The sequence below is a fragment of the Haliotis cracherodii genome, unplaced genomic scaffold, assembly GCF_022045235.1.
Source record: "Haliotis cracherodii isolate W230 unplaced genomic scaffold, xgHalCrac1.p SCAF_17, whole genome shotgun sequence".
Classification (NCBI taxonomy): Eukaryota; Metazoa; Mollusca; class Gastropoda; order Lepetellida; family Haliotidae; genus Haliotis; species Haliotis cracherodii.
Window position 1 is genome coordinate 27,938,339 of NW_027266272.1, and position 26,515 is coordinate 27,964,853.

The window sequence follows — 26,515 nt, forward strand, 5'->3', positions numbered from 1 at the left end:
GTTGTGTTGTAAAAGTCATTTTATTTAAGCGTTTTAATATATTGAATATGATTCGGAGTATTCGTGAGTTCAATACAACTGTGTTCAGTATGCATAGTGTAATTATCTTTTGTGTTGCTGCAGTTTAATAGGACATTAGAGGCCCTATTTTGGTAGAATTGTAACGTAAACTTATGGATTGTTTTGGGGTTGGCGGCTGGCGTTAACTGATTTGATTATCTCCTCTTTATGACCAATCCGCTGTCTGTACGTTGCAGGTGGCATGTGTGTAATTTAAGGCCGTGTAAGTGCAGTTTCGAAAGATGACAGCGTTTTTTCGTAGGTCCAATTTGATGTCATGTAAGCAATAAACAATACGAGCTTGAAGTTGTTGTGAGTCTGCCAAAATATAAGATACACAGATAAATTCATTTCAGTTGTCTATGGACCAGTACGTTGATACGTAACATAGTTTCCTTTTCGTGATCAAACTTCTTCAAATTCAGAACTGTTCACTACACATTTATGATATGAACCATATTGATTGGTGATGAATGAAAAAAAACATGAACACATTGATTGCATTTAATGTACCTAAATACACGTTTAACACTTCTAGAAACAAACATAAACACTTGACTAAAGGACTCCACCCCAAAACCCAAACCCCGCGCCCATCCTCCATCCCTTCCCGAATGCAGGACAGTTCAAGTTGTGCAGTTAAAATATACATACCAGCCATTTCAAAAAGCGCCATACGACTCTTGCACAGAAGCTGCTTGATCAAGGTTACAACATTCAAGGCCTCAGCCAAGCCTAAAAAAACCTTATGTAGACATGAGAACAACATTTCCAAATCTGACGCATCAGTGACAAGAATGATATCCGATGCAATTCCCTATTTTGACTTGTACCATATTGTCCCGTGGTTTTTCAGGTGAACAATTGGTTTGCCTGTGCATGTGTTTGTGACACTTGCCTGTGCATGTGTTTGTGACACTTGCCTGTGCATGTGTTGTGGGATAGGATACGCTTACCTTTTCGCGAACACCTGGTATCATCACTATTCCATAGTTGTTCATAAGCACATGCTCATGACACAGATGGAATCGTACAACCGACTCTACTTCTGGTAGAGATTTCTTATGAATATGGCAAGGGTTCTGTCGCTTTTATTTGCAACGGGTCAATCACGTGGATACCATGCTTAAGGGTCTAACAATACGCATACCACTATTCGGTGAGTCTCAGAACATAATATACAAAACGTCAACGTCATAGAATTGTATACCCAGTCTTGATTATCTTCCAAAACGGATTCCATTGGGCGTTAAAGACAAAATAGCGGTTGTCAGTAATCCGGTGTTTATATACACGACATCGACATAATTGACTCGGTAATAATAAATGTGACCTTTCTTCCAGGTAATCCATGTGTACCCGAATTATCTGCAATTACAGTAGGGATTACTTCACTTCGGTTTCATGGCCTTGACCCACAGCTTGCTTATCATGGACACATTTGGAGTGAGTGAGTGAGTGAGTGAGTGAGTGAGTTGGATTTAATGCCGCTTTTAACAGTTTTCCAGTTATATCACGGCGTGTCAGCTTAATGTGGGATGAAAGCCCGAAGTGATGCAAGTCTGAGACGTTTACTACTTCGGTGAAACCCACGAGCACGGGTATGGTGCTGGCAAACCTAGAAACATGATTGGGGTGAACCGGGATTCGAACTCACAATCATAGGTTTCTGGGACACATTTGGAATGGACATAACAGATGTATTATCTATGTGGTAGTCTGTTATTAAACTGTTGTGAAACAAGTATTTCTAAATATATCTCACCTGCTGTATGAAATAACGAAGAACAAAAAATGAATTTTGTGTTATTATTGTATATGAATTGAATCTGCTCTGTCGTTATAATGCCATTTTCACAGTTGTCCTGTGGCCCTTAGCTGCACGTATCTTACATGTCACCAATCACTGATTATTACCTTTTTGTTAGTTACTGTTGATAGATTACATAACATGATATAGAATAAAGACGCTATAATACCACATGAACTACTTGTATAGTGCATGACTCCTTGCTGCAGAAAGACTTTCTCAAAGCACATTTCACATCGTTATACATGAATAAGTTTGCTTCCGAGGTCTCAGCTCGCTGGGAAGTATACAAATATCTGAGCAATATTAGAATTCTCATCCCCATGGAGGTGGCTTACTTTTGGTTACTGGTGGCCTTTTGCCTGTGTTTTACTGTATTAATGATATTGTAATGCTCAAATATGTTTCATCAATCTTTTTAAATATAGTATGCTCGGATATATGGCTGGAAAAATGCCGATGCGACGTTAAATTTTAACTCACTCACTCACTCGATTTCCCATCACTGGTTCAGCCTTCTGCTAAGGGTTTCTATAGGATTGTTTTTGACCTGAATCGATTACTATGGCATTTTCTCCTACATTCGGCACAGCAATGATATAACATGAGACAACTAATCCATTCTTTCACACAATCACATTAATTGCTGGGTAAACAGAGGTACAAATATCCAACGACGTAGGGACCACGCCTTGTTTCAGAGTGGAGCCGGACGGTGGCCCAGGATTTACCATTGATGAGAAAATGTTCTTAAGCCGTTCTCTTGCATTATTTTGCATTCTAACAACAGAAGCCTTATCTTAAGTACCACAGCTCCGATTTGACAAAAAAATCCCCAAACAACGTTGTAATAATCTTTCGTTTCCAAAATAACTCCATATCACGACATATACATGTCTTGGCGAGGAGTTGTCGTGTTTTGTTCCTGTTTGAGCATTCTATTAATCATGAGTCCTTAAAAGATACATTTTATCATTTACAGTGCAGCCTATTTCGTTGGTGTAATGTCCTATTATCGACCTTCTAAAATTCATTAACTTCACGCACGACACAATAAATGAATGAGACAAGACCCACAATCACAACAGGTCACAAATTACTGCCATACATCTTAATTTTCTACCCTCTCGAGGGGACATAACCAATGGTTTTCCGGGAAGGTGTCATGTAATAAATGGTGTAATGCTTCCAATTGTTTCGCGCAGGGCCACTCTGTGTGATGGGTAATATGTATTTTACCCAGAATACCAATATGTCCATCAACTTGTGTGATCCTTATTTAATGATTCCGGATTGAACAGGCATAAAATGTGATCGGTGACTTGGCCAGTAGGCATTACAGGCAGTATATCAGTTACAGAATGTCGGTCGGAAGTATAGTTAGTATATTGTCCTTCCTGCTTCCTAATATGCCACAGGTGGTCTGTACTTCAGTGTCTATATTCACACAATCATATACTCGACTAATGACATGTCAGTGTAAAGCAATGACTGTTGAGAGCAGACCATATACACATCGGCAAAAGTTATTTGAAGATTGACTTTATATCTTTTTCGATTCATACTTCAATGAACCATGAGTGAGTGAGTGAATATGTCTCCCTATTATTTCAGCAACATCACGGCTGTGGACAACAGAAATGGGCTTCACACATAGTACCCATGTTGTGAGTCGAACCCGGGTCTTCGGCGTGTCGGGCGAGCGCTTTAACCACTATAGGCTACCCGAAAGCCCAACATTTGTAAGTGGATGGAGGTTGTAGAATTTGAACAATGTTGCACTGGATCTTTCGTGCGCATCAAGGTAAGTCCCTTAAAACTTGCAAGGCAATTCCCCGACGTTAAAGAAAGGCATTGGAACGCCATTCCATATCTGAAGAAGGATAAGCCAGAGTCGTTCCAATTTATCTTAGACATGTTTGATTGGTGACAGATCAGGGGATCTTGCAGGATGTTCTGCCGTTATAATTTGGCCAGGAATGGTATGGCCTGTAAGACTTGCTATCTGGAAACTGCGTCGAAGATACATGGTTCGAACCATATGTCTTGTCTTAAAACACCCATTCCCGGCATCTTTGAGGTTATCGGAGTCGTCATAGTGCTTTCCACGAAGGTGTTCTTTCAGTTTAGGAAACAGGTGGAAATCACTTGGTGCCAGGTCTGGCGAGTAATGAGGATGAGGAGGCTCTTCGAACCCACATGGTCGCACAGTATCCTTTGCAAGTCGTTAGGTGTGAGAAGAGGCATTGTCATGATGTAGTCAGCATTCCTCTCCGCATTTCTTTGATAGAATCTCTTAGGCGACGAAGCAAACCAGCATAGTAGGCACCGGTAATCGTCTTTTGAATTTCTTTGGTGCCGGAGAAGTGGAATGGTGTCTTTAAATTTCTATCATGGATTGACGTTTCGACTCGGGATCATAGTGATAGACCTATGTTTCATCAGCCATTACTAATCTCTTTTTGAATTTGACGAAATCTTCCTCAGTGAGATCTAGATTTTCTGTGGCAATGTCAGTTTTCCTTAAGATCAGAATTTAGAAACTTTGGTACCAAACGAGCAGATATCGTATACATCTGTAAATGTTCGGGAATAATAGTTTTAAATGGATCCGTGGCTTAGACCTGTGTCTTCCTCAAGTTCAGCAAATGCAATACGTCTTTCTACGTGTATCAGTGTTTCTGTCTCCTTGATTTAATCTTCATTGATGTAAGTTGAGGGACGTCCAGACCTAGGGTCATCATCAAGGCTTATTCTCCCAGCCTTAAACATAACTGCCCAACGTTTTACAGTGGAATAGCTAGGGACACTCATCCCCATACACCTGTGACATGCGGTCATGAATTGCTTTGCTTAAAGTCAAAAACTTGATGACAGATCGGTCCTCCTTTTTTTCCATTTCTGTGTCCATTTGGACCCCTATCACGTTCAACTGGCTGTCACTAACATACAAACGTCCTCAACAGACCAAATACACTTGCAATGAAATACTCAAACAATGTTCTACATTCTCTCATTCGCTTTTTATGGACCATAGTAACCATTCTAACTACATTAACATAGACCTTACACCATTCTAACTACATCAACACAGACCTTACACCATTCTAACTACATTAACACAGACCTTACACCATTCTAACTACATTAACACAGACCTTACACCAGTTTAACTACATTAACACAGACCTTACACCATTGTAACTACATTAACACAGACCTTACACCATTTTAACTACATTAACACAGACGTTACACCATTTAACCACATTAACACATACCTTACACCATTTTAACTACATTAACACAGACCTTACATCATTCTAACTACATAAACACAGACCTTACACCATTCTAACTACAATAACACATACCTTACACCATTCTAACTACATTCACACAGACCTCATACCATTCTAACTACAATAACACAGACCTTACATCATTCTAACTACATTACCGCACACCTTACACCATTGTAACTACATTAACACAGACCTTATACCATTCTAACTACATTAGCACATACCTTACACCATTCTAACTACATTAACACAGACCTTACACCATTCTAACTACATTAACACATGTATATACACGTGCGTAAATGCATTTTGTCCAGGAAACAGATCTTGCAGACGCATCCTTCAGTTGTGAATGCAATGACGAAGCTTATAATTGTGTTCGGTTGGGTTTCATTGCCAAATTTTAAAATATATATATGTAACTTCAATGAATGTACACACATGTACATGTACATGTGCCTATCAGCGGAAAGCGAGAATAATAATAATAATAATAATAATAATAATGCCAATGACACCCTGGTGGCAGCTGATCACTTACCTAAATGTGTATTTTAATGTGATTGTGTAAGGGTTAAAGATAACTAATCCCTTTGTCTCATTAACATACCAGTCTGTATTAATTAGGATGCATGAATGGATCCTTTGTGGTTGCCTATGTGCGTATCAAAGGTATCAAGGAACGAAGTAAAGCATACAAATCGGCTGATTGACGTTGCTGATGTATTCCATCACAATTAGATCTTTGATGTTTCCCCAAGAAACTCGTGTGTAGTGGCAATTTAAAGGAACGAGCTAGTGTGTGAATTGGGTTAATCACTTCTTTGAATAGGACTGCAGTTATATCAAGTACATGTAAGTCATCTTGACGCGCGAGGGAAAGCCCGAAAGGTTGTAGATAGGACAGGAACCTGTCACCTTTTCACGACCACCTGGTATCATCGCTGTTTGACAGTGATTCATAATTGAATGCTAATGTACATGAACTCTACGCAGATATTTCTTGTGACCATGTAAACAGTTTTGTCGCTTTTATGTACACCCTTATCACTTACACGAAGATCCGGGTTAGAATAGGTCTTCAGCAACCCATGCTTGCTGTAACAGGCGATTAACGGGATCGGGTGGTCAAGCTAGCTTACTTGGTTGATGCATGTCATCGATGTCAATCACTGGATTATCTTGTCCAGACCACCGTCATATACACTATGTAGCTGGAATAGTGCTGAGTGCGGCGTTAAACAACAAACTTATATGAGTGAATGAGTGAGTATGATTTTACGCCGCTTTAAGAAATATTCCAGCAATATCACGGCGGGGGACACCAGAAATGGGCTTCACACATTGTACCAATGTCGGGAATCGAACCCGAGTTTTCGGCGTGACGAGCGAACGCTTTAACCACAAGGATACCCCCCGAACTTATATGAATAGTGTAACTAATCTCTATCGCTGATTACACAAACAGGTCAGTGTATTCCAAGAGTAAACACAGGGGCATTAGTACTTTGGGCGTTCGTTGTGCTGAACTCTCATTAATCGCATAGAAACTCAAAGGAATTCAAGGAAACAAATTAATTGTATTTACTTATCGCGAACTCTGAACAGGGTATTGATGTTGGTTGATTACGAACAATATTGAAATGGAATCAAACATATCAGTTGGTATAACATCAAAAAGATGTAATGATTAATGATTTCACATACAAATATACAGGATCGACATTTAAAAGCGATTAAGTGATTAGCAATCAGTATGGACAGTGTGTTGATAAGCTAATTCATTATCGGATTCTAAATACTATCATATCAGTCTTCATTTACACAATCCAATCGATCATCTAATCTAAATGTATCTAGTTATAATTATCCAGAATATTTATTAATAAAACCAATATTATATTCAGGAAACAAATTATTATCTAAAACAAAGGGCTCAACCGGGACATAAGTTGCCTTCGTTCTCCTTGTCACCCATCATTTAATATTTCTTTGAAAGGGATTTTTGTGAAAGATAGATCATTTCTGTGCATCCAAACCTAAAGTTCCCTGCAAGAAAGCGAGGGACTAACTCAAATTGCGTTACGTACTTTCACTGTGGCTGAGCATCTATGGTTTTCTTTCCGGTCTTTGATGCTTGAAGCTCTTCTTGTTTCAACCACAACATTTAACAGTCAACCGTTTCGGTCTTTAACACAGAGGACACATAAGCATTTAAATAAGGATTGATTTGATGCAGTTGTGATCATGTATAGCCACTTATTATCATACTGTTTCATATGCGTTTCCCGAGTCTTCAACATTATTAAAATTGGCATTAAAGGTTACATTGTTCATACCTATAGTCAATTATTTTTTCATTCAAGACGTATTTCCGTTACCGAATTACCATGACGGATCTAATAGCATTATGAAATCAACACCATGTTATAATGAGATTATTTCCTGGAGTGTGTTTGTAGATATTGTTTATATTTTTTAATTAAACAGTTGCGCCATCGATAACCTACCGTCATGTGTATAGACGCGCATTATCCGAGCCGAATGTTATTACAAAGGGACATTTTAATCAATAGTATTATATTCCTGTTTGAGCATTATATTGGTGATGAGCCCTTCAAATATATATTTTATCATTTACAGTGCAGGCTATTTCGTTGGTGTAATGTCCCATTATCGACTTTCTAAAAATCTATAAACTACAGATCTGAGCAAAATTCGAAGAAGGCTTTCTTCACGTATGACAGAATAAATGAACGAGACATTACCCACAGATACAACAGGTCACAAATTATTGCCATAAATCTTCATTTCAACCATCTCGATGGGACATAACCAATGCTTTTCCGGGGAAAGTGTCGTAATAAATAGTAAACTGGTTCCAATGGGGCCGTAGAGGGCCAAACCGTGAGATGGTTAATATAATCTTCTAAATAATATCCGTAAACGAAATGATATTCATGTGTACATATGCAATGGTCGCAATGTGGCTGAAATATTGCTGATGCGGCGTTTAAGTTTAAACCACTCACTCACATATGCAATGATCCATATTTTCACTTGGGGATTCCCGATGTAACTATGTCCCCTAGTTCGGAAGGGGAGATGTGACAAATGTGACTGCCCAGGCTAGGTAACCAATATTTTATCAGGTCATCGTACCCTAACGAATCGAGTATTTAGGAGCTGATCGCGAGATCATATAGTTGGATTATTCAGGACAGTGGGGTTAAGCAGCAAACAAAGCAAAACACAAATATTTTCAGGACACCCAAAACTACATTGTGGGATGACGAATAATTTAACACAATACACTTATATTCATTAAAATTGCATCATATTGTATCATATCAAATTGGCATACATTTTGCGATAATGTCAATCACTTGTAGGTACTGTGATCTGCCAGAAAACATATTGTTGTTCGAACATGACCGTTCATGTGAAAAAAGTAAAACAAAATTTACATCTGAAGATTGAGGAGACGCTGCGCGCCGACATCACAGCTGCAAGTTGGTATTCACGTTTGATTTGTCTGATTCTCAACTGCGCCTCTTCATGTTGGCGATAAATGTAAAGGACCCCCATATGTGGCAGTTCGAGTTAAACAGTGAACACAAAAGCCGATATTTTAAGTATTTTCAGTAACGCGTAAATCACTTAAAGGTAATACTCAACGATCTTGGTTAGCGTCTAGAAAGTTTCCGGAAAAGCGTAATAGTAAGTGAGCGTGTATGGTTTTACACCACGTTTAGCAATATTCCAGCAACATTACGGCCGGGGACACCACCAATGGGTTTTACACATTTTAACCATGTGGAGAATAGAACCCGGGTCTTCGGCGTGACGAGCGAACGCTTAAACCACAAGGCTATTGCACCGATCTGACATTATTTACGTATGTAATGCGTCCCTTAACATTAAACACTTGCTCGTTATGCGTCTTAACCCATGGAAACATCCTTCAAGATGTAATTACACCACACATAGGCTTGGACCCGACAAGAAGGGGTTAACTTGTGTCGCATGTTTTATCTGAGTATAAACAAAGCACTTCTCGCGAAATATTGAATATTTGTAAGTCCAGAACCAGAAAACATCTGTGTGTTCCCCGACAGCATGAGCTTTGCCCTTCTATTGTTGTAGTGATCTTATACCAACTCGCCTTGTGGTGCTGACATTTATCTTTTTTTGGACACTGCTTCAAGCCAGACAAAAGTTTTCTCAGGAAGGAGGAACCGAACACAATATCCCATATCTTTTTCTTTATTCCTATTTATCGAAGGGGGGGGGGGGGGGGTGTGGAGCGAAGAGATCTCCAGTGGACAATTATTTTTTTGTGTATTACCCGAGGGCAATCTATTGTTAAATTCTAAATTCTAGCCCCCGCACCAAGGAGACATTTTGGCGTCTTTAGTCTGATTGCAAGATATCAATGCTTTTACATGAAGTGGTGAAGGGACACTAGTGGCTGCTCATCTAAACACTGATTTGGGGTTCGATTCCCAGATTCGCCTCCTACAAATATGATCCTTAAGTGGGTGAGCACAATACAAGTGTTCGTTAACTTCCTCACAGAGACAGCCGAGACTCTCTGATGTAACGAAAATGGATGTCCGATGCAGTGTTTGACCACGCTCACTCACTCACAATAAAGTTGTGAAATGTAATCACTTAGTGAGCATGGGGACGTAATCGTGAAATTGAAATCTAAATTTGGATATTGGTTTTGGGATCATAAAAGATTGGCTATGTGTCAACCTGTGCGTTGATGATTCAACGCGCATTTATAGCGCGTCGATAAATCTTAGTAGAAGGCTGTCAAGTATGACAACTGATCTGCAAATACAACCAGTATTTCATATCAGCAATTTATGTTACTTAGTGTTGTATTCCTTCTTGTCAGTTAAGGAACTAGTGATATATAATGTGAGTATAATCGTCATAGATATCACCTGCCAAGTTGAAAAATGATTCCACAAATAAAGATAAAATGCCATTTCAAAACTGTTCAAAACAGTTCTTGATGCTTTGGGAAAGTTTTAACAAATGCTAAAGATTGGCAAATAACGTTTAATCCCTTCGCCTTTTTGGGTTGTTTTTTTCTGTAAAACGCTTTGCACGAAAAGTAAAACATGAACTAAATCCACTGGAAGCACAATGTACACTACACAAACTGAGTTCGTATCACCAACAGCTATTTAAGACACTTCACCGTAAGAGATATAAATTTATCAAAATACTTTTATAGGGAAGTCTGAACGTGGAATGCGTCCTGAAATCCTCTGTGATGTACACTGATCGGCAAAAACAGTTTGTTTGATGGGATTGAAAATTGAAAGAACTGTTATTAAACTTGATTATGTGTAGGTATTAAGCACAATATTTTACATGCATGTTTAAACAAACTACACAACCAAGACACATATTTCTGTAGGCATCAAAGCGACTAGGTATTCTCTGTTGACGCACGATTGACAAAATTGGCTACCACGCTGTCATGAAATATCTCTAACTCAAAGGGCTAACTCCATGCAGACATGGTGTCAACTTTATGGGATGATGCCCCGTCCTTTGCCAGGAAATGGACAGCGGAGGTCAAGAGGGGAAGAGAGAGCATCGTAGATGATCCAAGATCAGGAAGATCTTCAACTGCCACAACTAAGGAAATTGTTGATAAAATACATGTTATGATTATGGATAATCAGGGACTCACCAAACGTCACATGGCCAATATAGTAGGATTCTCCAATGAGAGAGTTAAGGCCATTCTGGCGAATTATATGACCATGACAAGGGTTTCAGCACCCTGTGTTCAAAGGATTCTGACTCCTGATCAGAATAACTCCAGGTCCATCATATCTCGAGAATGTATGTGGCTTTGAAGCAGACCCAGCTGATTTAGATGACCGGTTTGTAACCATGGATGAGTCTTGCTCAATCAGTCAGAAACTAAACAACAGTCAAAGCAGTGGAAATATCTGACGTCTCCTGCTCCGAAGAAGACAAAATATGTTCTATCAGCGTGCAAGGTAATGGCTTCGGTGTTCTACAGGTGGACTACATCCTGATAGGACAATCCATTAATGGCCAATATTATCCTTATCTTCTTAGGCATCAACGAGGGAATTTGAAGGTTAAATGTCACTGACATGTCTCAAAAGGTGTGTTATTCCACCAGTACCATGAACCTGTGCACTCGTCTAATTGATCTGATTGAACATCGTCAGAATTCTTCAGATTTGGCACTGTCAGATCTGAGCATCATCATCCCAAAACTGAGGAAATAAATATCTGACTAGCATTATGCAAATGATGATGAAATCATTTCGGCTGTGGAGGACTTTTTCATAACCAGGAGGGGGCCTTCTACACCAGTGAGTTCTGGGTAATCCGACCAGCAGCGTGTAGACCTCGGAGGGTTTTTTTCCTTTAAAACATAATTAGCGACAACTGGCAATGCAGTCCATCAAAGATAATCATAAATGATTATCCGCCCTTCGTACCTCTTTGAAATTTCTCATAGGGCTTTAGGCCACAAATACCATTGTTATATTAATACTTTTGTAGGTCTTCTGTAGTTACACGTTTCACAAGGGTTCTGATAATTTTCAATGTTTTTTTTTTCTGTTTACACCTCAATAAACACCCTTTTCGCACTTATCTACCGAAATGGACACCTTTCGGTTATGTTCTCATTTGTGACTTAGTTGCATATTGACCACTACATCTTGCATCTCTGTTTCTTTTTAACGACGGACAAAGACCGCTTAGTTCATGATGTAGGGATGTCTGTGGGCAATCTCCATCACTGAATCGATGTAAACGTGTAGGCCTTATTAATCTATACCAAGATAATACTATCCCTGTTGTTAATGTGCTATTTTATGAGAGCACAACTGATCATTTCGGCTTTCGTATTACAAGCACCCTCTTCCAGTGCGTAATTTGCTATAATTAATGATAGAGCATAACCTCTTCATAAATCCGAAAATTGAGGGGATTTATCAGAACACACCAAGGGGCGCATATAATTTGTAACGACATACATTCTCTGGAAACGTTTCGGGCGTTTTGCAGTGAGGTACCACTTAAGAAACGTAACATACACTACGACCTGATAGTTTATCCCGCAGATCTTCATGATCCATGCAGTAGATAATATTAGAAGCTTTACTGGTGTACTTCATAACGTTATACACTACCTCAGGTATTTCCCAATGTAGAATATAACATTTACTCCGAAGGCTTTTTCTGTAGGACAAACAAATCCATGAATACTTTCTAATTTCTAAGCAGTCAAAGACAGCTAATCCTTTTACAGTTAATTCAAACAGCAACAGTGCGTGTCGAGTCGACGCTGCACTCTGAAGAATGCGCGTAGATTGTTAGTGAGTGAGTTGGGTTTAACGCCGCTTTTAACAGTATTCCAGTTATATCATGATCACGGCGTGTCATCTTAATGTGGGAGTAAAGCCCGAAGTGATGCAGGTCTCAGACGTTTACCACTTCGGTAAAACCCACGAGCACGGGTATGTTGCTGACAAACCTAGAAACATAATTGTGGAGAACAGGGATTCGAACCCACAATCATAGGTTTCTGGCGTGCCCAAGGGACGCGACTCGCACAGCGAATCGCGGCGCCTTAGACGACTGGGCCACCCGTGCCCCCGCGTAGATGGTTCACACTCAACCTAAGTCCCCTATCAATGGAATTAGATTCTTCCGTTGCATGCGGTAGCTTACTGTTCAAAAAGGCGGTGTTTTCACCGTGATATTCCTGGAGTGTTGCTGATAGTGGCGTAAAACCATACTCGCTCACCCACTCACAAAACGTCTTGCATCAGGGTTTCCAGATTGCCTTTTAAATGTATTCATTTAAATAAATGGTTGCAATATGATTGGGTATATTCTCAAGGACGCCCTTCCATGTGTATTATTAACCATTTTGTAGACTGATCGTTAATAATATAAAATATTCATTATGGAACATTATCTGACTAATCAAAAATGGACACCCATCCATCATTTGGTGCACTTTATTGATCTCATATTTTATAAAGACGTAACTTTGTGCAAACTAGCATATGAATTCTGAAATGTTCAATAACACATTTAACACAATGATTTCGACTCGTTCAAAGCGTTTTACGTAATTGAAAGTAACATTATCTTTACCCATGTCACGCATGCGAAACAACAAACGGTTTCATCCATCAATAGTTGGGAAAAATGACAATTCCGTGTGGTTACTTGTGCAGCAATTTACAATTTTAGATGATGTTCTTTCATGCTTGATTGTGTGGCAAATTGTAAAGTGGGAGACCCGATTTCGGTTTGACAGTTCGTTGCATGAATATCACAGCAGTTGTGTAACGCTAGTACGGATGAATACATAACACAGGTAGAGAGCGGATATTGCGGCCAGCCACGTTCAAATGTATCCGTCCGTAAATAATAATGGCCACACGTTCCTAATTTGCACCTGAAGAATAAAGATGTCACTGTTAACGTAATGTAAGTCCCCTGGGTGAGAACATATCCCTAACAAATCCATGCTTGTCGTGTAAAACTTGACGGTTCGTATAATCAGGCATGTTGATTTGGTTAATAACGTTTCATCGTCACCCCTACGGCATGGGGGTGTTATCATAATATCATTCACTTATATATCATTTACAAACCTCCATTACATAGCTGTGACATTGCAAAGAAACGTTAAATTTACTTAGGTGGTGACAAAGGGTCTCAGATATTGGCTCTCGAATATGAAGATGAAGAGACATCATTTCATTCAAAAGTGTGTAAATTTAATGCTGACCTGAAGATCTAGACTTACTGCTTGGACTGCATTTCCAAAGATGGATGGAGGGTGAGGCAGTGATACCTGTTTTTGACACAAAGTCAAATCCGAAATGGTTGGAAAAGAAACTGATCGAGGCACAACACACACCAAATGATTTACTGTCACTTCTCCCTAGATGTTTTTTTTCCGCCCGAAGCATCCGCTACACGAGGACCTGGGCCCACTTGCACAAAGCGATCTTAGAGCTGACATGATCGTAAATACTCCCATACTTTAACATAGGCTTACGATAGTCTTAGCGCTAAGGTCGCTTTGTGCAAGCGGACCTAGGTTGCGCCCCAGATTGATGGATTTATTGGTATGAATGGTTGCCTTCGAACAACAGCAACACTTGATGGCTGCTGCCAGTGTAAGATTTCTGTTTGACAGTATTTTTTGTATTTTTTAACGCTGCACTCAGCAATATTCCAGCTATATGATGGCGGTGGACAATAATTGGTCACACATCATATCAAGTAGTACGGTGTTGTATTTTTTTCCAGAGGATTAACTATGAATATTGTCAAATGTTCCACCATGTATTATTAATGAACGTAGAAAGGTGTGGGATAAACATGCACTCATGGAGCGTTTTTGTGTTTTTTCCATCAAAGATTTTTCTTTTAACCCATAATAAATTTATGAATTTCCTGAAATACAATTTACAGACATGATCACACCTCCTAAATGTAGTGGAGATTGAAGGTTTGACAAATGTGATCTTCACAACGCCTCCCACAGAATATCGCAAGACAACATCAGATTAACTTTAAACTATATGCACAATAATAGATTACAATAATAGAGTATCAAAGGGATATAAAAATTCACCTGCAAACATAAAATAACTGAAAGTTTCGTGTCTTCGGCATCATTGGACTGTGAAATAAGCCGATTTGTCTTCAAAATGACGCAGTTTTGAAAATATCAATACTCAAGATGGCCGTATTTTCGTCGCCAAGTTAAATAATGAGGTCAGCTTGGCGTAATTGCGTTACATTTTTCAAATGTCACGAACCGTGTTTTATCGTGATTAGCCCGTTCACAACTGCTCATTAAATGCTTGTTCTTGAAGTTTATCGACCATATGATGCAAAACGCCAATCCCCATAAACTAGAGAAATCAACCTGAAAATAAGTTAAGAGCATGCTTAAGTTCTATAATTAATTTCTAAACAGATTATTGGCGTCTTCTTGTTTCCTAATAATTGAATCTGTGGGTCCGCGGCTCGTCGTTTAAGTCCGAATGTTTGAATTTGCTTCACATCGCCCAGATCAGATCAGACATATACGTACATGTAACTTGTTTGATAGGCATTACTTAGAAGTTGGCGGATGACAAGATAGACACAATTTTTTTTATGGATAACAACTTGGATAACAACTTCTTTAATACTACAGTATTAAAGAAGTTGTTATCCATAAAAATTGTGTCTATCTTGTCCTACGTACATGTACTAGATACAGATATCAGTTGAGGTCATGACAGCATCTCTCCTTAATGTTGTGTATATAGTATTCGTCATTGGCATTTAAAGGGACGAGGTAGAGTAAGGGCCCGTTTCGGTTCACTGGAATATAATGTCAAATTTAAAAGCACACATGGCTGGACTAACTTTTCTATTCCTACATGTTTTGTTACAAGTGTAATGTTCAAATATATATTATAATACTTTTTTCTCGAGAAAATCTAACTAAAATCAAGTCAGTGACCCAAGATGAATTTATAACCACACGTTTGTACTGTGATCTACATCTCCTACGAAAATGCGTGTCAAGAAGTGTTTGTCAAGAACTTGCTCATGTTCAAATATTTTAAAAACGCTTCACAGACATTTTAACATTTTCTGTGCTTACCTGTACATTTTTTTTGGTTATTAGTCTCCTACATGTTGACTTTGAAATGAACTGTCATCCATATGGGCAGATCTCATAACTTATAATGATCTGTGTACGTTTTCCTCAATTCTTAAATAATCCATATTCCGTAGCCCAAAAGGGCCCTTTGCACGCTACGTCGTTTCAGATATGTAACGATACGGCTCCCAGCCAGAGGTTGTGTATGTCTCCATCCTAGAGGACCAAACACTATAGAGTGACACCTTGTTAATCTGAACCCCCTTAATCAGGAATTCACTCCTTTTTGACGGTAGCGGTTAAGACACTTCCACACATATAGAATACTAAACTCGCTCCCGTGTAATACCAATTTTATGAAACCCGTGAATAGTTTCGCTCGTCAGATACCACAACTATTCACGAGTTTCATAAAATTGGTTTTACAAGGGAGCGAGTTTAGTATTTTATTCATTACTTGCCATTTATAACGTTTTTTGAATTATACTGTTGAGTATGAATAGGCTGACACCTACACGATCCACGACATAGTCCAATTGAGTTTAACGGAATAATACTTCAAACACGTCAAAAGTTGAAACGTATGAATTTAATAGCATACAACGGTCCACCTTTAGAATTCACAAAGTTATCGTAGGCCTAAGACTATATATCGCAACTCACATACTTTAACTTAGACTAACGACTGTCGTTGCGCTACAGTACGATCGTCTTGAGGAACGGGCCTTGCACCTCAAAGTTTACAATAACGTCACAATACCCGATGACGTAATTTGTGGAATTTTGTCGCAAGATCCATCGGCGAAACAATGCCATATGACGTCAGCCTAGCAACAAGGCTGCTGGGGTCATCGAGTGAGCATAAGCTCCTCTCAGTGATCTATCAACTCCACACGCAATGTCGTTGAATAAGCCAAGGGAGGTTGGGAGCTTTCAATATTTGTTCGTGAAACGTGTTCCGAGAGAACATAAGCATGCGTTTTGGTATAATTACACTATCTGTAATACAGCTGTATGTTTATTAAACGGGTGATTTCTTCGCGGGCAAGTAATAAAAGCGGGTGTATACAACGTTCATAATAACGCAAATCTGTTGACTTTATGCTGAGATACAGTACTCCGGACAGCTTCAACTGTTAACTAAAACCCTTTGTTCCTAATACGTCTTATCGTTGCGAACATTCAGATTGCAAGTATGTTATATTGCAAGCTTCGTTCATTCAATATAGGAGATGCTTTCATATCATGTGCCATATGAAGTTTGCATAAAACGCATTGTCTTATCTTTAAACACTCTGAAGGGGCGGTCGGGTAGCCTGGTGGTTAAAGCGTTCGCTCGTCACGCCGAAGACCGAGGTTCGAATCCCGACATGGGTAAAATGTGTGAAGCCCATTTCTGGTGTCCCCCGCCGTGATATTGCTGGAATATTGTTGCAAGAGTGTTCTGTGGGTTGTTAACTGGTATAAATGTATAAAATTTAATATCTGGCCGAACTTTCTTCCTACTGTCAGCAACTAAAGGGCTGGTATATATCCTGTTTGAGTACTATGCAGGTAGCAGAGGTACTGTAAGTCGTCACGGTGGCTGACAACCTTTTGGTGTAGGCAATCGTTAGTTTTTATAATGTATTTGGATGTATAGTGATATCTTTTTGCATAAATACTAAATTGCTAAATACACATTTGTGATCGTCTGGTTGTTCTTCGTTTCTTCTTCGTTTAATAGAGACTTAGAGTTATATACAATTAATGTTGAACTTTCAGTAGTCACCATATGGCTGAAATACTGTCGATGTGAATTTAACTCACTCACCCACTTACTCACCCATCCCCCACCAACCCACGCCGCCACCACACCAACCATTGGTCTTCTACGTACTAGTATGTGCCATGCACATGCACTTAGGCGTTTTCTTAATAGGATAGAGAACTTGAGATATTACCTGGTCGGGAAAAAAAGGGTACTGTCGCTCCAAAAGGCATGCTTTTGCAGACTGTGTACTTTCGAGACGATATTTGATAAACATATTCAACCGGGCGGTAGCCATTGTCAGCCAATAGAATGTGACATCGGAATCTTCCAATCAGCTCAGGGTACAGTCTTGTAAGATTCTAGCGTGTATTTATCCCGTATGTGTCACATACTACCTCCTCCCCTTGTTGATTTCAATTATTACACCCATATATCAGACTTCAGTTACAGCAACACCCAACACAACAATCTTTACCCAGAATGTCCCCTAATTGTAATATACATGTAAGCTAATAAGTATCAGATAGCAACATGCGTAATGTGTTACTTGGCTGATTGAGACGTCCCCTCATAATTTACACTGGGGGCCTAGATCGCAGCTCATTTGTCAGCCACTGGTTTGCCTTGTCCAGGCGAGATTAAATAAGTGCTAACGTGCAGCTTTAATATTGCTGACCGTGACGTGAAACAACATTCTTTAAAATAATCAAAAGCAGGTAGACGCTTACTAATTATTTGCTTGTTTACAGTGCAAAGTTTGAAATATTGTGTAGCCAACGCATTTTAATTAACTTCGATCAATTATTAATATTGAGGAGATTTTCAGCTAAACTACATATCGTAAAGAGGTCGGACATAGCTTGATGGTACTTTCAGTTGTCCATTCAGATAATTTTCACAGCTAATTTATCCTTTAAGCCAGACTGGTTATTCTCTTGCATTGACATTTATGTTTTGTACAAATACGATGATTATATATCTACAACTGAAAAGGATAATTCTTATAACATAGAATTATTAAGCTTGATCGACTTGAATTTGTCCAGAAGTTAATCAGTCTGTGAATTTAACAGTTACCCACCACACACAATACTGACTGAAAGATATACCTGTCAGTCAACTAACACTACCACATAAACCCACGTCACAATTTCCGTCATGGGTGATTAGAACAAACATAAACAATGGATATAACACGCTGCCAAACTTCTGCTTAAAATTTAAAACTATAACAAACAACACTTACCAGACAACTTTGTAAGTCAACGTGGACCTGCGTGTTATCCACAAATCCATCATTTGTGTCTTGTACAGGCTGCATGAAAACCTAACTTCCGAACGGTGATCCTTTATTGGAACCTGATGCCAACCGCTCGCCTTGTGGGGAGCCTGCAGCTTCTCTCGCATCTATACTTTATCATTGATCTTGGTTCGTGACGCCATGCTTCCAACGTTGGCTCTTAATGCGTCGAATACTTCAGACACATGCGCACAGTGCTTGTCCTGTTCCACCCATTAGGACACTGGCTATGCTTTGCAGATGTTAGACAAAGAACAGTTGCCTCCCATGAGAGAGCAATATCCAGACTGAGGCACCTGATTAACTGGAGGTGTCATCATTAGATACAGTGGCGTTTGTGGATATAAACGATCTCGTTATGCTGTGAGGAAATTGTTTTTCTTTTTTTCAGATCTATCAAATGGCGAGCTATAAACATAGTATTTCATTATGTGCCACTATTAATTGTACTTATAATATGCCATTAACATTTTTTAATCACCATTCTAATTATATTGGTGATGTTTCGTTCCGTATGACTGTGACAGTAATTACGTTATATCACGCCATGTGGGCTTATTCTGGGACGGAAGTCCGAAGCAAAGCCATTATTCAGCGTTCACCCTCTTGTGAAACCTACTAGCACCGGTAAGATGTTTACAAACCACAGATAATAATAAATAGGGCTGTTCTCGGATCCGAATCCACCTCAAGGGACCCACACCATTCCGAAGGAAATATGCACAGGGCCTCATATTAATTGACTTGATCAGCACGTGTCAACACGTGTTTTACAAACAGCATATGGGAATTACATGTTAAATATCAAAGCAATATATTCTTGGCAATGTCATGATCACAAAAAACACATTCAGCATGTTTCAATTAGGAATGTTAATGAGGCTATGAATTAGCTGCAATTTGTAAACTGTATATTCTCTCAAATTTTACCACTAATTGGATATTATGAATGCGTCTATTAGCCTCATCGTAAGTATATTCTTTAAAAAAACACGCAAAACGGATATTTTCGGCAATAAGAACAAAATTAGCGGACCAAGGGGTGCAAAATGAAGAGGTTTAATGTGTTATAGTGTCAGTAACACATTTTCCGGATCAAAATGATCACAACAAGGACATGCAAACCATTAGTCGGAAAACACGACGTCGTACGATTCGGAAAGAAACGCACCCAGTGCATTAACAAAAAGGCCATGGAGCTGCACGTACTTCACGTTCAGCAGCACTATCAACGGTATTAAAGTGCAGGGTTTTTGATTGCCTGGCATCTGCGTCAATCGAACAGTGACATTTCAACAACATGCCAAGATTAACAGAAGTGAAAAGAAACAAGGTCATAGGCCGCATGCAGGCAGGTGAATCCCTATTAGCTGAAGCCAAGGTTTGCAATGTAGAGGCCAGCACCATCACGGGGCTGTGGGATCGGTTTCAACAGCATGGGTCAACACATTTGTTTGTTTGTTGTTTAACGCCGCACTAGCATTATTCCATCTATATGACGGCGGTCTGTAAAAAATCGAGTTGGAACAGACAATCCAGTGATTAATATCATAAGCATCGATACACACAATTGGGATCGATGACATGCATCAACCAAGTCAGCGAGCCTGACCATCCAATCCCGTTAGTCGCCTTTTACGACAAGCATAGTTACCTTTTACGGCAAGCACGTGATCGGCCAAGGTCGGGACGACCAAGAATAACCGTCCCCGCCCAAGATCGCTACGTCCGACTATGCCACCTACGTGAAAAGACTACCACAGCCACGTCAACCGCATCCCAAATACCCGGACTGCACATAATCACCGACCAGACCGTACGAAACCGTTTCAGAGCAGCAGATCTACGAGCAAGCTGTCCTGTTCGACGCGTCATATTGAGTCGACAGCATCGTCAACAACAACTGCATTACGACAGGGTATGACCTCAACTGCGATGAAGAGATGTCTGGTTCAGCGATGAATTAAGATTTACTCCTCCGTCGAGGGGATGGAAGAGCACGGGTCTACAGACGTCGGGAAGAACGTTACGCCGGAAACTACGTACAGGAAGTGGACAGGTTTGGTGAGGGTGTCGTTATGATGTGGGTGGCTATCTCTCATCATGGCAGGACAGTTTTGGTCCATATCCAGGGCAGTCTTGCGGCTCAACGATACATCAACGAAATTCTCCTACCACACGTCCTCCCAATTGCAGCCAACGGTGTATTCCACCAGGACAACCCTCGACCGCATACATCACGGATCACAAGAGCCTGTCTACACAACAACAACGTTGATGTTCTCCCCTGGCCCTCCAGCCCTGCCCGGATTTGAACCCGATAAAACACCCGTGGTATGAATTGGATAGACGGCAACGCCGACGCCAACCACAACCCCAGACGTTGCAGCAGCTGGCTTTTGCGTTGCAGGCCGATTGGGCTACCGTCCCCCAGGATGTGATTCGCATACTCGCCTCTTCCATGCGCAGGAGATGCCAGGCCGCTATCGATTCCAACGGGGGACGTACGCGTTATTGACCGTAGCTGACCTTCACCTTGGGCTTTTCTATGTACCAATAACTGAGAAGACTACAATCACCAAGTGTTCTCTCCACAACATTTTGGCTCAGTACCTTGTACAGTTCTTCGTATAAATGTATGTTCCTTCCTCACACAAATCTGGCGTTGCTTTGAAGAGTATATTTGGGAGAGTATGGTTTTACGCCCGTTTTAGCAATATTCCAGCAATATCACGGCCGGGGACACCAGAAATGGGATTCACACATTGTACCCGTGTGGCGCATCAAACGCTTTAACCAATAAGCTACCACACCGCCCCCTAAATTATTTGGAACCAATTCACACGTCTATTATGCTGATGTGTAAGCATCAGTGTTTTTTTTGTCCTGGGAAATACAACCTCCCTTTAGCATGTTCAAACTCGCGTGATTGAAGATCAGCAGTGACTGGGGATCGTAGTGGAAATCGTTAGACTCAATGCCCAGCTAATGTATGTAATTGCTAAAAAAATCAATCGCTAAACAGTCCAAATCCATGAACGTGTTACATCAGACTATGTTGCCGTCATAGTGATTGAGTGTTTTGCTGTCTTATCCGTCTGAATCGGAAAGAGTTTAGTGAGTGTTATTTAACGTCGCTTTGAACAGTATTGCAGTTATATCAGTGTGTGTCAACTTGATGTGGGAGGTCTATTTTATAAAATGTTTACCACTTTGGCGAAACCCACGACCAGTGGTATAGTGAAGACATAAGAAACATAATCAGGCGAATCCGGGAATCGAACCGAACATCATAGGTTTCTGGCACACCAAACGGACTCTTACAGCGAATTGTGGCGCCTTAGGCGACAAGCTTACCCATTCCCCACCACTGAATCGGAATATTTAGTAATTATGGCAATTTATTCAGAGACAACCAAAAATCAGCTATACTCGTATCTTTGTGAATGTGAGTTTGTCCACTTTCGTTTTGTCTCTTTGTGTTTGAGAATAGAGTATTCCTTTCAGAAACACGAACAATAACGCCTCTTAGCAGCAAATAATATAGCAGTATTCTAATTACAAATACAAATATTTTTCTATTGTTTATATGTACCGAATATCTCGTTAAAGCGTTGGCTCGTCACGCCGAAGACTCGGGTTCGATTCCCAACATGGGTACAATGTGTGAAGCCCATTTCTGGTGTCCCCCGCCGTGATATTGCTGGAACATTGCTAAAAGCGGCGTAAAACCATACTCACTCACTCACTCACTCACACCAAAAGATGCTATTCAAATCCATGCAAATATCATAGAAATGATTAAACTGAAAGAGACCTTAATACTTTGACCGAAAAAACATTCTCAATACATATCACATAAATTACTCCGTACCCTTAGATTTCACACTCAAGATCACACTAGTTCGATTGATCCGTAGCATGGCATTGTTATTAATAATTACAGTATGGTATTGGGGTCAACTTTATAAAAGGAGAGCCATCTACAACACTCTTTTCCAGACAAACTATAATATTATTGATGACTGAATACAAATATGGGAACACGACATTATGTGACTACATCATTAGCTGAAAATCGAAAGATGGCAACAGAATCACTGTCCATCCTTTCACAGTATAAATAAAGAATATCACCACAACGGTGAGACTCTGTTATATCATCCAAAATCATTCTTTCACCTATTTCGGTTTGTAAACAGTCAAAATATATTCATGTGTGTAAAAAGTACAGCTAACCAGCTTCAGTAGCTGAGATATTAGTGACGTTAATTGATTGTAAAGTCACGGTAACGATGTGATCACAATGGTCTCACCCAAGCACAGAGGAAAGTTTTAGATGGTACACAGCCTAACAAAAATCACAGCCACTCACCACCCGACTGAATACTTAACTGCGGCCTTCTGCCTCTGTACTCTCATTCGTAATAGAGTATGTATTTGACACATATATTTATATGGTAGTTAATTAACAACGTTATTTTGTCCAACAATCAAATTTAAGATAAAATTTAAGACTTGGTGTAACGTCTTTAATAACATTTGCGGTGTCACTTTCTAAGCATCACAGTAATTATTCATCGGTGTCACATGTGTGCACTTTATTTCTCACTCAAAACGTCTTTAATCATTACAATGGGATGTTTCTTCCATGTTTGATGCGGAGCCTCAGAATCGTCCCCTACTATGAACGCAGCATAATTACCTTTGAGGATACAACATTCTGTTCTATGCATTGTGGTTTGCAAATGTAGTTAATTAAAAAACGATCACCCACATAGATTTACACTATCATTGAGAGCAATGAAAACCTGTTTATTTGTCAAATAATGTTCCAGTGACGACATCTGCATTATGTGTGCATTACAATGAGAGATGTAATGCGTCCTCAATAAAGAACAATTTACGATCAAAGTAATTAAGGAAGTGTACACGGAGCCAAGATGTCAGAAGTTGGGCAGGTCGTAAAGAACAGACCAGGTCTGGAGAAAGCAATCAGTTCAACAGCAACATGTGTTAGGTGTGAAGTCACCCACATGCTACCGCTGTTGACATTTATCGATAGCGTCTAATACCCAAAATAATCGTAACATTCTTTTCATTATAAACCTGCAAGTTTGCAATTATCATTTCTTATGGAAGACATTATACATTATTGTACCATCAATGTTAACGCAATGTTAACGTCGCTTAGTTTTTGTATCTGTCGTCAGCATTACCCTGTTGGCTATGTTAGGTAGAAAGACAAGTTTTAATCAGTATGTTCAACCAAAATCCTTCAATGTCAGGCCTTCTTTACGCGACTGATCCGGATGTTTACGTTCCAAACCAAAAAAGCAGAACTGATTGTAAAAAGACGAAATTACAATTGAACTTCTTTCAGAATGATTTCTCTTCTAACGCAAGTTATTTACTTGATTTAATCACATGGCTTTACTTTGGAAAAACGCAATCTTCTCACCGATTCGATTGTGCAACAACAGGTCAAATTTCCTCGGAGTTACTGCCTCGAGTTACCGATTGGCGATAGGCACGTCCTTTGTGTTGTAACACGACAGAAAACCGTAATCCACACTAAACGCGTTGAAGATCATTTCATGTAAAAACTTAATACGTTTTGAAATTCTATAAGCTTCTAAAGTGGCATAGCTGGGGCACAATCATTCATGATGACAACATCCATGCCAGAAGTTGTCTTAATTTTAGCCTCAACTGACAATGTTGTAAAGCCGAGCATTTAGTAACAAATGAATGTTATGGTAATTATGAGAATGCTAGGTCCACGTTGAACGTTAGATACACATTGTAGACATACGTGTAGCGTAGATAGAAACCAACAGCATGTGTTTATGAATGCCTATCAAATAGTGATGATACCAGTTTTTCGCGAAAAGGTGAGCGTACCCTGCCTCATCGGTGGTACCCGTCACTAACACATGCAAAGGCAAGTCATATGTTCCCCTGTGAAACTAGTCAAGTTAGGAATGGTATCGGATTCATTTTTGTCAAACGCTCTTTGAAGTCTTGGTAAAAAAGCCTGCTCAATTGTACCTCAAAAGGTCATCGTTCTTGTCATACAATAGTGTGGGACGTGTTTTGTCACTCTGAATCATTATGCATAGATCCAAAATTGAAACAGATGAGAGGTCTCACTGGTCTCCTTTATATCTAGTTCAGGTGGGTACATCAGTGGAAGGGAATTGGCTATTTCATGGTTATTGAACGATATCAGATCATCGATGTACCTGAAACTTGAGTTAAACTTCTTGGCCAAATCATCTTGTTTTGACTTTGCCAATCCGAGCAGAAATTCCGATTCATGTGCATAAAGAAACAAATCTGCAATAAGGGGAGCACAATTGGTGCCCATGAGGATGCCTACTTGCATCAGTATTACCTTTCTTTAATTTAGTTTTTAAATTGTTGGAATTGTCTTTGTAATGTATTTTGTTCTTGTACAAACGGAACCTGACAAAAACATATCTTCATACCTTCCTTCAACTAGGACTATAATATATTTAGCATATTTGTTTAAAAGTTAACTGTGAATATATATATATATATATATATCGTGATGTGAATGAAATACCATGCAAATTTTAATTAAATGCCACTTTTATGATATAATCATTTCAACCTATGCAAACGATAACCATTTTGCGAGTAAAGAATGGTATAACTTTATTGTGGCATTTGTACGCAATGATGTATATACTTACCACTGATCACTTGTTAGAGTTACACATACATAACCCTGACACACACCAATATGTATAGATCCTTCGGCTATATCATTCTTTCCCTGTTTTAAAACCCACATGTTCGACTAATCGAGCCTCGTGTGAAACCAGAGCCGATCCTGCAGCAGCAACCTTCCAACGAAAAATCAATGATCAGAACTAACTACATTTCAACCAAAGGCAGTTACTTTCAGGACCGGAGCAACTCATCCTTGTTATACACAGAATGTCGCAGAAATGAACTGAGTGATCATGTTTGGAAGCTTTTAGTTATTAAGTGTTCATTGGCGGATATTTGTAACGTCCACACGTCACAGTGTAACACCTACTTGATTGATGATATAAGTCCAAGTAGTTCGCCAATAAGGACGTCCAGGCACAAGCCTGTCTGTTTAAAGCTGTGTCAGCCCTCTGCTTAAACTTCTTAAACTAGTACTTGGCTTAATCTGTGTTGAAACCACTGCCGTGTGTACACGCAACAGGCATGTATATGTCACTCTCCGCAGAGTTTTAGAAGTTTTAAACAGATTCAGATAAAAGGCTTTTAAGTTGGTGTTGAAATGTCACTCAAAAAGACATAATAATTCTTATATTCAGACATCCATTCAGAATATCTTGTGTTACGAGTAAGTTCTTTATTTCGCAAACGAACCAAATTAAATGATAGTATACACATGTTGCTTTCGTTTTAGCTCCTTGACACAACTTTGACATATCCCAGATGATAATGAAAAACTTGGATGCAAAGAATGTTGTTTTTTCCACAGTTACATGCACTTGTAAGAAGATTTTTGTTGCAACTATGTATACATCATGTTATGTTATATACATTCACATTTCAAATG

The 26,515-nt window shown here is 39.5% G+C and overlaps 1 protein-coding gene across 2 annotated transcripts in view; it reads right to left on the reverse strand.

The window, feature by feature from the left end:
- LOC139464575 (thyrotropin-releasing hormone receptor-like) overlaps nucleotides 1–25,717 on the reverse strand; it is a 37,080-nt gene extending 11,363 nt beyond the window's left edge. Inside the window, exon 1 of one of the 2 annotated variants that reach the window (XM_071246094.1) lies at nucleotides 25,650–25,717. The gene's annotated coding sequence lies outside the window, so the exon portion shown is untranslated. Of the gene's footprint in view, nucleotides 1–18,876; nucleotides 19,061–25,649 lie in introns of those variants that run through there. The other variant, XM_071246093.1, reaches the window with a different exon arrangement.
- Between the last annotated feature and the right edge of the window lie 798 nt (nucleotides 25,718–26,515).